Below are 14,416 nucleotides of genomic sequence, written 5' to 3'. Positions count from 1 at the left end.
TTTGGTATGACTAAGTCATGGTATGGTATGCTGTACATAATCACGGAAACTGTCAGTGTGTCATTTTGTCAGTCAGTCATTCTGTCTGTCCCACGTTTTTCTACTCACTGACGTGGTCAATCTATGTGAAACTGCACATAGGCATTGAGGATTGGCATAGGTAGAAGGTGACAAAGCTACCAATGGGTATGGACTAGCAGAGGTGATTTTGTACTTGAAAATGCAGTTTTCCCAGCTTTTTGTCCGAAACGTTGTTTTTTTATGAAAATGTACAAATTCAAGTGTTAATAAAAAAGGAATGGAATAAGATAGAATACATTTTTTTTGTGTGTTTAAAAACAGAAGGTCTTTTCTTTAATTTCATGTATATAATGTGTACATATTCATAGAACAAATTATTCTGTGGGGTTTTTAAAGATGAGTGAATATGATCGAAAAAGCTGGTGGTGTTCGGGGAAAAGTTCCCAAATCTAAACCTTTGCATGCAGCAAAGAAACACTAACCACATCTAGACGTGGGAACAAAATGAACAAAAATGTTTCACAAAAATGTTGACATTTCAGTAAGTGGAAGTGGAAGAGAATAAGAAATAATTGTCCTGTCTTTATTATGTAACTGCCTACCTAGAAAGCAAAAGCTAGTCTTGTGAAAAGTGAAGATTAATCACACTTTAGATAAATACATGTCTTTATTGGCTTTCTGAAAGCAACCTGTTGTTGAATATTTAGACACAGTTTAGAGGGGATTTAAAAATCTGAGGGGACTTTTAAAAGCTCTGACTACAAGTTAATTGAACACACTCAGTGTATAATCAGGAGGACTCATCAGTAGCTGTGTTGCAGGAAATAGAAGCCACACAACCTTGAGACCTGGCTGACTGCCCTGCACTGCTCTTAAATTCACTCTGCTTGGACTGTTTCCACCCTCTGCTCTCCTTCCTCTGGCATCCTGTGCACATCTACGTCCTACAGGCGTATTTCACCCGGAGTAACCAGTCAGACGAGCCATCAGGGTTTACTATTGTCCTAATAAAATGCCACAAAGCTGGGGCATTCACCACCCAGGCAGTACACTGCATTAGTGAGACAAAGAGCCTGGGGAAAGGCACATTCATTTAGACAGATCTGAAACTAAATGGTCAATTTACCAAGTCCGCTCCACGAGTGCTTACAGGGAAACACAACTTGACATTCTGTTATTGTCATCTCAGTTCATGGTACTCTAACGTACAATGCAGTAGTGCACCGAGGTTTTGTGTCATAATCTGAAGGAATGCTACAAAAGCACACTTTGTTGTGAGAAGGAAAACCTAAACTGAGATGGATAAACTTAAATCCTGCAAAATCCTGTACCATGCTCTTTGCTCTTTTGGCAAATGATGCACAGATTTCTGTGGCGTAAAAGAAAGCTTCTTAGTCCTGGTGCTTTTGTTCTGCTGTAAATCAACAGAAGGCTTACTGATAATCGCTGTCGTAATTAGAAAAGAAGGTCATGCTTCACCCTCAGGACCCAGGTTTGAGTCTCAGTCTCTCTACTGTTCCTCAGTATGCACCTGCAGAGGTGGAAGAAGGTACTTGGACTGTAAATAAACTGGGTTTATTTTTTTTTAATTGGGTGGTAAACAGACTGGGAGTAGTTGTTTATTGGCTGTAAATAATTTGGGAATTTGCTGAAATAATATATGAGTTAAAAGAAGAAATGTAAGAAAGGGGTAGGGACATAAAAGTTTTACTTCTGCCAACTCCTTTTTTTTAAATTGTTGGTTCCAAATAAAGCCATTCATTCATTCATTCATTATTCTATAGGATCATCATACTTTTGTAGCATGGTTGTCCTGTGAGAACAATGAATCTCTACACAGTCGACTTTTTGTGGTGTTGGAAAAACAGCCTTGTTTTCAGCTTTGTGATGATGTAATTTCCAGCTGATCCAAGTGGGTTTTTAAAGAGTTTCTTTAGCTTCATAAGTCGGAGAATTTTCTCAGCACATAAAGGAACACTTCATCTTTCTGGACAGGGAGGGTATGAAGAATTACAATCTGGAAAGAAAGCTGTCAGACAAATGTAGTGGAGTAAGAACTACAAAATCTGTCTCCAATATGTAGTGGAGTAGAAGTACAGGGTTGTGCCAAGTTCTTTGAATTTGTACTTGAGGAAATGCACTTAGTTACATTCCACCACTGTGCACCTGCATAGTGAGGAGCACAGCTATGCAGCGAGATAAACACACTTTCAACAGACCTTCACCAAGGCATTTGGTGAAGGTCGCAATGTTAAGTGAAAAATTCTTCCACCCTTCCACCAAGTTTAATGAAAATCCATCCAGAAGAAGTGGAAACAACCTCCATGACAGAGGTAACAAAGATAGAAGACGGCAGTGAAGTCTTTACATGTAGCACATGGACAATGCATTTGCAGTGGTGTGATGTAACAAAGTACATTATATTTACTCAAGTGCTGTACTTAAGCCCTGTTTCCACCAAGCAGTACGGTACGGTACAGTTCAGTTCGGTACGCTGTTTTCCCGTTTCCACTGTGAAAAGTTGTAGATGGTAGCATCAGAACCATTCTGTACCATCTCCATTTTGGTCACCCTAAGAGTACTGTTTGCGGTGGAAACGCTAGGGTCTAGGTACCATGTCTGAAGGGTTACTTTGGTTCCAAAGATACCATACCGAAAGTCTTTGGTGGAAATGGGGCTTTTGTTACAAATTTAAGGTACTTGTACTTTACTTTAACATTTTCTTTCTGTGCCACTTCAACTATATCTCAGAGCTAAATATTGTACTTCCTTTCCCAACAGCATTTTTCTGACAGCTTCAGTTACTTTACAAATGAAGGTTTGTGCACACAAAACAAATGAACAGCTTAAAAAATATGATGTTTGATGTACATTAAACAACCCGACAGTTTGTACAGGTACGGCTAAAACAGTTAGTGAGTGGACAGAAAATCATTGGCAACTATTTGGATGCTTTCAATTTAAATGTTTAAAAAAAAAAAAAAAAGTCATGGTTTGCTACTTTTCATTTTAATTATTTTTAATGTACTTTGAATAATTTAGTTTTTTTTCTGCAAAAAAAATATTTTCCAAATTATACCTACATTTTTTTACTTAAATATCATTATCATTGCAGGACTTTTACTCCCATACCAGAGCACTTTTACAGTCTGGTATATACTTTTATTTAAGTAAAGGATCTGAGTACGTCCTACACCATTTCATATTTGATAATATTGGTTACTAATCAAAAAAACGTTGAGATCTATAAACAAAGTTAGACCAAAGGTACTGTAACATGAATGAGAGTCACATTAATGTGGTGTGGTCCTTGTGAACACAGCTTTAAAAGCAACATGTTTTAATGCTTGAACACTTAATCGTCAACATTTACAGACCATGATTGGATATATGCTCTGAAAAACATTAAAAACATGTCTGTTTCAACAAGTTTGAGCTCTACCTTGATTAAAAACAGACATACAGCTAAAGGAACGTAAGTATGTTTTGTTTTTAATGTATGCCCAGACATACACCTCAATTTACAGACACAAACAAACACAGAGCTCCCTAGCGAACTCACTCACCGCTGTTCTTCGTCTGTGTTGTGTGTAATTGATTTCAGGAGCAGCAGCCAAGCTTCCCCTCCAGGTGGTTCGTATTTACTCGTCAGATAGAAGCCCTCGTCTGGAGCAGGTACATATACATACACAAATACACACATACACACAAACATTTCCATAACGTGAGCTCAGAACTGTCTCTGACCTCTGTCATAAATAGGAAAATCTGTTGTGGTGTTCTACATTACATCATGTCCTGTCACAAAACATCTGCAACCAACTCCAAAAACTTGGAACCATTTTAGCTTCATTTACAGCAGCATGCGTGAGAATCACTTTAATTAAAACAAGCAACATCCTATCGAGGGGCCCAAACCGACGTGGTTACATCCTGGACGGCACTGTTTCCAGGTGTGCGACTGCACTGTAACACGTCTTTTTCAGGAGGTGTAAGTAGGTCAAGCCCGTATCACAACATCACATCAGAAATGAAGAGAGAAGGCAAGAGTTAGATGCTCCATCGCATGTGCACCATGATTCCCCTGAGATAAGGCTTCACCATTGTGCTGTGTGTTAACAAACTGTACCAGTGAAATGCAGAAGTGCCAGCCAGGCTTGTCCATCTCCTTGGATCAGGTGGTAAACTGGAGTTGTTATGTAGGTCAGTCATTGTACGAGCAGTAATGTTCTGTCCCTGCAGAAAACAGCTGGGAAATTACAAAACAAAGACACCTCAGAGAATAAGAAGCTCAAGGCTCCAGCTTTAATATGTAAAATATTTTACTAATCATAAAACTCATGTGAAACAACAGAACAAAACCATTAAAACATATTTTGGTGTAACTAAAGCTTGTCTTTGATCAACCTCTGTTAGAAACCGGAGAAATTGGAGCACTATATATTTAAAAGGCATTCTGTAAATTGGCTAATAGCTAAATAAGTAATCCCATAAATCCCATTTTAATATTAGCAATGGGAAATTAAATAGCTGAATCACCAGTGAATATTAAACCTATTAAACCCTGTCAGATATTTTAAAGCTTGTGGTTTGGAGAAACATATTTCCAGCCAGGAGCTGGTTAGCTTAGCTTAGCATAAATGCTGGAAAGATTGGGAAACAGCTAGCTTGACCCCGTCCACGGGTAACAAAATCTGCCTTTAAACACCACTGAATGGTTAATTTTTTACACCGCACAAGATCTAATGTGTTGAGGTATTTTGTTAGGTTTAGAGGTGGTAGGTGGATTTTGTGACCTTCAGAGAGAGCCTTGCTGTTTTCCTGTGTTTGTGCTAAGCTAAGCTAAACTAAGCTAAGCTAAGTGGCTGCTGACTGTTACATTTACCATACAAACAAGAAAGCGGCGAGCCTAACTGTTTCCCCTAACTGTTTAACCCCTCTGTCCAATATTTGTGCTAAACTAAGCTAAGTTGAGCAGCTGCTAACTGTTGGATTCACTGCATAAACAAGAGTGACTAGCCTTGCTGTTTTCCGTAGCTGAGTCACTAAACTAGCTGTTCCTGTGGCTGAGTGGCTAGCCTAGCTGTTTCCTGATGGTGTTTCCCTCCTGTTTCCAGTATCTGTGCTAAGCTAAGCTAAGCTAAGCAGCTGCTGACTGTCACTGTTACCATACAAACACGGGTGGCTAGCCTAGCTGTTTCCAGTATTTGTGTTAAGCTAAGCTAACCAGCTGCTGACTCTTACATTTAAGACACAACAAGAGCGGCTAGCCTTGCCATTTCCTGTAACTGTCTTCCACTGATTCCAGTATTTGTGCTCAGCTAAGCTAAGATAAGATAACTGGCTGCTGACTGTTACATTTACCACACAAACAAGAGAGTGGCTAACGTTAGCCTAGCTGTTTCCTTTAGCTGTCTCCCACTGTTTCCAGTATTTGTGCTAAGCTAAGCTAAGCTAAGATAAGCTAACCAGTTGCTGACTGTTACATTTACCACACAAACGAGAGTGGGTAGCCTAGCAGTTTCCTGTAGCTGTCTCCCATTGTTTCCAGAATTTGTGCTAAGCTAACCGCCCGCTGACTGTTACATTTACCTTACAAACAAGAGTGGATAGCCTAGCAGTTTCTTGTAGCTGTTCCCTACTGTTTCCTAAGCTAAGCTGAGCTAACTGGCTGCTGACTGTTACGTCTATCACACAAACAAGAGCATGGCCAGCCTAGCTGTTTCCTGTAGCTGTTTCCCTGTTTCCAGTATTTGTGCTAAGCTAAGCTAAGTTAAGCTAAGCTAAGTTGAGCAGTTGCTGACTGTTACATTTTCCATACAAACCAAAGTGGCTCACCTAGCTGTTGCCTGTAGCTGTCTCTCACTGATTCCAGTATTTGTGCTTTAGCTTAGCTAAGTTAAGCTAGCCAGCTACTGACTGAATTGTATCAATCTTCTTGTCTATTTCCAGCAAGAAAACATTAAAGTGCCTTTAACACAAAGTGTCTTTACAATGGCTGTTACTTTAAGTGTTAAAACTTTCTAACACATTAATACAACTATTCAAACTGTCTGTAATGGCTCAAACTAAAAATTGTGAATATGAAAACTTATTCTTCTTAGTTTCACCACTCGTGTGTCTTCTTTAAACATACTGTGTCACTTGGTGGACACATGTAACCAAAGCCACTGATTGTGTGGAAAGTGTACACACACTGAGTTGTGATGACGGACCGCAGATCTTTGGACTTGCTGGGTTGAATTAGTTATTGCTGGAAGGAAAAGTGGAGAAATCCAAAGAGCTGATTAAGTGCAGATGCAAACACAGAGAGAACAGAGACAGAGGAAAAGATGAGAGTGAAGAGGAAAACGAAAAGGTACATTAAATTTAATTCCATGGTAATGTTCGTACATTTAATCCAACCGTGAAGATTAAGACCCTCCCTGATGTATTTTCCTCCACATCAGGGCTGCACTTCAACCCATGAAACAATAAATAGTATCATGAAACTTTCACAAACCCAGACTTTAATCAGAATTCCCATCAAGAGAGATTTTGTCCAATAAAGAAGAGTTATTCCTTCAACAATAAATTCTCCTTTATATACGATTAACCATGTTTAATATATTTGATGTTCAGTTTGTCCCAGGAGTTATTTTGTGTTGAAATGTTGTAATATATTGTTTTGGCTCACACCGCCCAAAGTGACTTTCAACAGCTCTCCAGAGGATGGGTGTGAACCCGATGCTCTCAGTCAATGGCGGGCACGTGGATGAATAAATATAGTGAAGCAATCCGACTTGTTTGTGAACACTCGGGTGTGTCTGTGGTCACAGCCAACCTCCGTTAATCAAAACACAGTTTAACATGTGGCTGCTTTGAGGTCTACTGGCAGGAGATAAATAAAACATTTACAATTGAAACATTGAAGTAGCTGACTATATTTTATACAATCAAACTCAATTGTAGCCGCCTAGAATGATGTCATGCTTTCTTGTACTCTGTTTCTCTATGGAAATAATAAAAACAGACCCCTATTAAGTGTTTTTTCACAGAGTTAAGTATTGATTTTTGATCATGAACAGAACATGTGGACCAGCTAATAGAGACTTGTTAAATCCAATACCTGCTCATCTTACACCATCCACTCATTGTCATCCACTTATCAAGGGCTGGGACGCGGAGGCAGTAGGCAAAGCAAAGCACCCCATACGTCCCTTTCCCCCAAGGTGTTCCCAGGCCATATGAGATATGCAATTCCTCCAGCGTGTTCTGGGTCTGCCCCGGGGCCTCCTACCAGTGGGACGTGCCTGGAACACCTCCAACAGGCTGCACCAAGGAGGCATCTTGATCAGATGCCAGAACCACCTCAACCAACCCCATTCGCGAAGGAGCAGCGGCTCTACTCCAAGCTCCCTCCAGATGTCTGAGCTCCTTACCCTATCTCTAAGGCTGAGCCCAGCCACGCCATGGAGGAAACTCATTTCAGCCGCTTGTATCCGCAATCTCATTCTTCCACTCACTATCCTGAGCTCATGATCACAGGTGAGGGTTGGGACGTAGATGGACCAGTAAACTAAAAGCTTCACCTTCCGGCTCAGCTCCCTCTTCACCACGACGGTCCGACGCAGCGGCCACATCACTATAGAGGCCGTACCAAACTCGCAATCCATTTCACGCTGCATTCTACCTTCACTTGTGATCAAGACCTCGAGATACTTGAACTCCCTTGCTTGAGGCAGTCACTCTCCCCCAACCCAGAGGGAGCAATCCACTGGTTTCTGGCAGACAACCATGGCCTCAGATTTGGAGGTGCTGACTCTCATCCTGACCCCTTCACACTCGGCTGCAAACCACCCCAGTGCATGCTGGAGTTCATGGAGATTCAAGCAGAGATGCAATTCTGAGGTCCCTAGACTGGACCCTTTCCTCCCCCTCAGCTGCGCCTTGAGATCCTGTCCATGAATATCACAGACAGGAGTGGTGACAAGGGACAACCCTGGCGGAGGCTAACACCCACCAAGAACGTGTTTGACTTAACGCCGAGTATGTGGATGCATCTCTCACTTTGGTCATACAGGGACCGGATGGCTCGTAGCAGTGAGCCCGGTACCCAATAGTCCCACAGTACCCCCCACAAGTCGTAAGCCTTCAAGTCCACAAAGCACGTGTAGACTGGATGGGCAAACTCCTACAACCCCTTCAGCTGCCTTGCAAGTGTAAAGAGCTGGTCCACGGCCAGGACGGAATCCTGAATCTGAGGTTCGACAGTCGGTCGGAGCCTCCTTTCCAGCACACTGGAGTAAACTTTTCGGGGGAGGTTGAGCAGTGTGATACTCCGATAGTTGGAGCATACCCTCCGGTCCCCTTTTTTGAAAATGGGAACCACCCCCTCTTACACCATCTGACACCTTTTCACATAATCCAAGTTGTATTAAAAGAAAAATTGTTCTCTAAAACCCTTTGTGAGGCCTTGCCAAGTGAAACTGTGGTATAAATGCACATACATCCATCCTAGACTGTAAATTAGCCTTCTTTTAAATTCATCTTTTGTGTGTGATCTCATAAACATGCACTTACATGGTTTTTCTAAAGCAAAACGTAAAGAGGAACAATATTGTTTTACTGCCCCAGTGTAGAATATTTCCATATGATGTACGATGTTTGTAATTATATTCTCTCTGGATATTTGGTTCCAAAACCCCTTTGGCTAGGAAGAAATATTTGCACAGTGTGCTGCAGTGAAACACGGCACCTCTCACTCCATAAATTGATAAACTGTAATGCACTTGGATCGCGCTCTCAGCAGACGTGGACACATTTAATGCACCACTGAGGTAATGCGTTCTTGGAAAACATCCAGTAACACAGCCTGTGTGTGATGATTTTACTGTGTGCGATACAGACCATTACTGTGAAGTTACAGTCAGCGTTCTCCTTCACACCGCAGAGGTCAAAGGTCACCTGCACAGCATTCCAGGACAGACAATACGGCTCCCTGAAGGTATGGATGAGGCTGCTGCTTGTCTGGCCATCTGCTTCGACCTGCCCCCATTACGCTACAGCTAAAACTGACTCTCACACACACAGTTAGTTACAGAAGTTGGCCTCTGCCCTTTGTGCTTTAAGGTCTCCAGAAGGTTTACAGTTCAACTGAGACCGATAAACTATAGGTGCTGCATGAGCTAATAATTATAATTAACTTGTTTCCTTTATGACATGCTAGGCTACAAAGTCCTGCATAGTTTAAAGAACTGACATGTACCAGTTGTGGGAGAAGTATTTAGATTCTTTACTCAGGTAAAGTGGAAAAAATAAGTCCTGCCTTTAACATTTTCTTTCTTAAAGGAACAGTGTGTAAGATTTAGGAAGATTAAGTGGCATCTAGTGGTGAGGATTGCAAATTGCAACCAGCTATAATTTCTCATCTGAATTATCCGCAGAGGTTTCTTCTACTCCAAAACAAACGGACCCGATGACTCAAACCAGTAAAAATACTGAATAAAGCAGATTCACGATGGAAAGAAATCAGTGTTTTTCCGATTCCATTTTCCAGTTGCCGACGCAAAAACCTGTAAGGTCCTATCTAGGTTTATTTTGGTCTTGGTTAGTCTTTTCTTTGCTATAGTAGAAACATGGCCGACCCTGTGGATGAGACAAGTAGATCTACCTGCGGCTGCAAAATGCAGTGTTACCAGAACATTTACAAAAGTTGTTTATTTTTATTTCAGAGGACGACGAGCATGGAAGAAATGTTTACTTTAAGCACCAGTTTGCACAGACTACATTAAAACAGATGTGTATTTCATTGGTGGCCGTTAAACTGTGACATTCTTTACAGAATGATTTAAAGGGGTGTGTAAGTAGTTTTCAGTTTCAGAAAATGTTTGAGAAATACTATATGGAGCTGTCATGTAGAAGCTGTTCCCTTGTTAAAGGGGACATTGTGATGGTTTCCAATTCTTCTGTTTATTTATGTTTCTTTCTGAAGTTACTGTAGGTATTGGTAATTTACTGAAACTCATAGACCATCTGTTTATTATGATTATTTGTGTTTTGAGAGAAGGGCAAGTTAAATGAGATTGTTTTCTTCTCCCTGCTCCTTTTCAGTCATGGGATGTTTATTAGAATTTTTTTGGTTGTGACTTTGATTGTTGCGTATTGACATGAGTGGAACAAATAGAATTGAAAATATTAAAGGTTACTCATAGTATCATTATGCAGCAGAATGAATCCTGTCAGAGTTACATAATTATCTATCATAATATCAGATTGTTATTACTGATGAAGCTGCATTTTAATGTTGTTTGTCTGTTTTACAAAATCAGGTGGTTTAATCTATAACAATGCTTCATATATTTAATTGATCGTAGTTTTATGTAAAATATAAATCTGCAAAGTAACTAAGCTACAGCTGTTCAATACATGTAGTGAAGCAAAAACTGCAATATTCTCTTAAATGTAGTGAAGTAGAAGTATAATGTGTCATAAAATTAAAATACTTAGACAATGTAAAATCACAGTTTTTTTCCATTGACAAAGATAAGTAATTATATATAAATACTTCATATAAATGCTAAACTGAATAAAAGATCTTGATGTTGCTTTTACTGTAAGCATAAATATATAATCTGAAGTACCTCAGTATTGCACTTAAGTACAGTACTTGTATTCTGAATTACTTGAATAAAAATGAAAATATTAAAATAAAATATATATCTTCACTGTACTGAGGCTGTAAGTGTGAAAATGTAACTACAATATATACATCAATAGAATAAAACAGTAGAATTAGAGTAAACATAAGAAATGTGTACAGTTATGTGCAATTTATGATGAATTAATATCACTGTAAATTACTAATATATTTATATATTAGTAAATGTATTAGTTATTCCACCTGGTCATGCATACTTATGTAACACATCAGCTAACATGTACAATCTAGCAAAATAAAAATGGACGGAATAAGTCAAACAAATTAAAGATGTTATCAAATAAGCATTTAACGAGTCTTTGTGACTCTTGATTTGTTGACATTTGACCCAATGGTAAAAATAGAGTTTTATCTGCCCATTTAAGATGATACAATTCTGCTGTTCAGAGCGAACAGCTGTGATGTATCAACAGTCGCACATAGTACATATTTCAGCTGTATTTTGTATTTGTAAATGGTTTTAAATCTGTCCTCCTCATAACAAATCTAAAGTCTTGATCCAGAGATAAAATCTCCATTAGAATAATGGACTTTAGTATCAGTGTATTGCAGTGAAATCTTACATGTAGATTCCTTTGTGTTAAAGTGAGCAAATAACCACTATCTTTTTAGGATGAAGGCAGAATACTGTAATGTAATGAACCAAATCCTAAACAGTTTCATATCCACTTTATACCACTTATCATTCCTTAAGTTGCGTCATCTCTCCATTTTGATATTTAAGTGGAGTTCTGCATGATTACTCTCACATACTGTATATTTTGTCAGTCATTTATAAACGCCATGTTCACATTCCAGTACGCCTCTTCAAACACTGGTTTGGGGATTTCTTGGTTTTCTAATGGCCGTACATCCAGCAGTTCTCACAGTGAGGCTCGGAGCCTTTATAACTACTTTATTTTCTTCTTACTTTACCTTAAACATAGAAAATGTTTTACTTTTATTCAGCTTTTTAAACACTCAGTGTGTCTCAGGAAAAATGTGAAAGGAAACCTTCCAATTTCTTGTTAAATATAAAAACACTCGACAATAATCCAAATGTCAGATACAGTTACAATTCATACCATATTTAGAAATGATCATCTTCCAGAACATTACCCTAAATATCATGTTCTGTGAACATGCTGACTGAAGAATATTAACAATATTACTTTTAGGTTCTGGCAGCAGGTCCCCCCTCTGTTTTAAAAAGTACAAAATGATTTAAAACAACATGTATAACAGAAAAAGAGAATCTAATTTAAGTGTAGTTTAAGGTTAAATATTAAGATTAGGTCTTGAAAGTCAGAGCGTTCTCGTCACTTCAGGCTTTGATTGTCAGCAGGTTTGTTCGGGGTCGGTCGTGCTGGATTCCTCGCATACTCCTCGGACTGTGACCCTGTGAACCAGGTGTCTCCCTCTCTGCCCCCACCCTCCTTTTCACTGCGGGAACTAGGCCACCTGTCAATCATTTGGGTCGTCATGGTATTCAGGTGGCCCACCTTTAAAGTAGCTAATGGCTACACAATGCAATGGAGTATACGAAGAATATAATAAGAATATAAAGAAAACCCTGGCCCATGCTACCCACACAGGACTGTGCAACACGACTATCTGCCTTTGATCAGAACTTAATTTGAAGTTGTAGCGGTAATAAAGTTTCCAAATATGTCAGGCTAACTTGGTGTAAAACGTCCATCAACTGATACAGAAGAGGCGGCACGGTGGTGTAGTGGTTAGCACTCGCCTCACAGCAAGAGGGTTCCTGGTTCAAGCGGGAGCCCTTCTGTGTGGAGTTTGCATGTTCTCCCCGTGTCAGTGTGGGTTTTCTCCAGATATGAATGAATGATACAAAAGAGATCTACAGTTTCTCTCTCACTGATGAAGTGCTGCAGCCATAAAAACGAGTCTTGGGGTTTGAATGTTTACTCAGTGTAAATATCACACAGCTGCAATAAGGTTCTGATCCAGAGTAAATATACTGTCAGTGTGGAGGGAGATAATTCACTTTTAAGCTTAAAAGTCCAGTGTTAAGGATTTAAGGGTTATCTACTGGCAGAAATGAAATATAATATTTATAATCACCTGATAAATAAGAACTGTTGTGTTTTTGTTACCTTAGAATGAGCTGTGTATGTGTATATACATAGCGAGACATGAGACGAAGCTGCAGACACATTTCATGTGTAGCGTACATGACATGCCCCTACAAGCCACGCCCACCACTAGTACAAGACAAACCCACCAATTTTAATTTAATGAATCCACTTTAGAATTCATTATACATGAAGACCTGATTTACATTATAGGTACTGAGATGTAACCCTTAGCATTACCGTTACCATAACCACCTCTCTTTTAACTTAATACTTCATAGCTAGCCTATCACTAACCCAGCATTTACATCGGGGCTTCCGCTCCCAAGCCCAGGAGCGAAAGGTGGCTCATCATGGACTGACAGGTTGGTATGGTGGGTGGGTGACTAAGCTGCAGCTCTACCTACCTATGAACTTTGCTCACTGACAGATAAAGCCAAGAAAGTTCAACTTCCTGGGTCTAGAATGACCTGGATTTTCCACATCGTTGGGCCCATAGAGCAGGCTAGAGACTTCCACCGGCCGACTGGCTAACTTCTGGTGTAGCCCTCCACTAACTTAAAAATGATTCAATCCTGCGGGTCTTATAGACTTTCCAAATGTTATCGGTCTGAATGGATCAAATACTGACAGTCAAACAAGTCATTTTGTGGGGGTTGTGACGCCCCAAAAAAATTGTTCACTGATTTACATTTGTTTTTTTCACCATGCAAGTCAATGGAAAAAGGTCTTGTTGGACCCAATGGCTTCACATGATGGAAGTTGTAATTCGGTTGTTGGCCACTATGAAAAATGGCTTCAAAGCCTGGCACTCCTCCTGAGGGCCTGGTCCTCCTCCACAGAGACCACCATGTTGTTTTTACAGTAGCCCAGAATGGACAAACCAAACACTGGCTCTAAGTTCTGCAACCTGGGAGCAATCCAACACACTAGACCTTTAAGGAGTTAAGGATTTTTCCAGCTGTATCTCTTAAGTATTTGCTTGCTGTGCTTTAAGTGTCGCTCTGTTTAAAAGCACAGCAGTGTGATCATGTTGTACATGTGGACTCTGTTAATCATTATTTAATCAATCTGGGCTGCAGATGTCCTTTTAAAGTCAGATTTGTGAGGCAAAGGGACTGAAAATGAAAATAAATCCATAATTTTTGTTTCATAAACTGTCAAAATCTCTCTGAACTGAATATTTTCTTTTTCTGAACCATTTTTAAACCCCATTAGATATTAATATGCATACATACATTAATATGTGTTCATGGATTTCTTGACTAAAGTTAAGGTTGGTTGTTGTAGCTTCTGAACAGCTGACATTATAGAAAATACACATTTTTAACCCATGAATACACAGACAAGTTATTAGATTTAAGCTGAAACATGTGGAAGAAAACCAAAGCCACTGGTATTCAGCCAACTCTCCATATGTAAAGTATTAAGAATTAAGTGCGTCTGCCAACATTATGTTCCAGCTTCATAATTTAGGGTGAGTTGTAGAGGTTACTGAAATTTGCTGTGCTGTCAAGAATCAAGTCTTTTCATGGTGGTCCTGTATAAAGTCTGACAGGATCGAGGGTTGGGTAGTCTTGGCGCCCAAAATGACCAAAAAATAAATTAAAAGCCGCAAACA

The sequence above is a fragment of the Epinephelus moara genome, chromosome 1 (assembly GCF_006386435.1).
Source record: "Epinephelus moara isolate mb chromosome 1, YSFRI_EMoa_1.0, whole genome shotgun sequence".
Classification (NCBI taxonomy): domain Eukaryota; kingdom Metazoa; phylum Chordata; class Actinopteri; order Perciformes; family Serranidae; genus Epinephelus; species Epinephelus moara.
Note: the sequence above shows the minus strand (reverse complement) of the source record.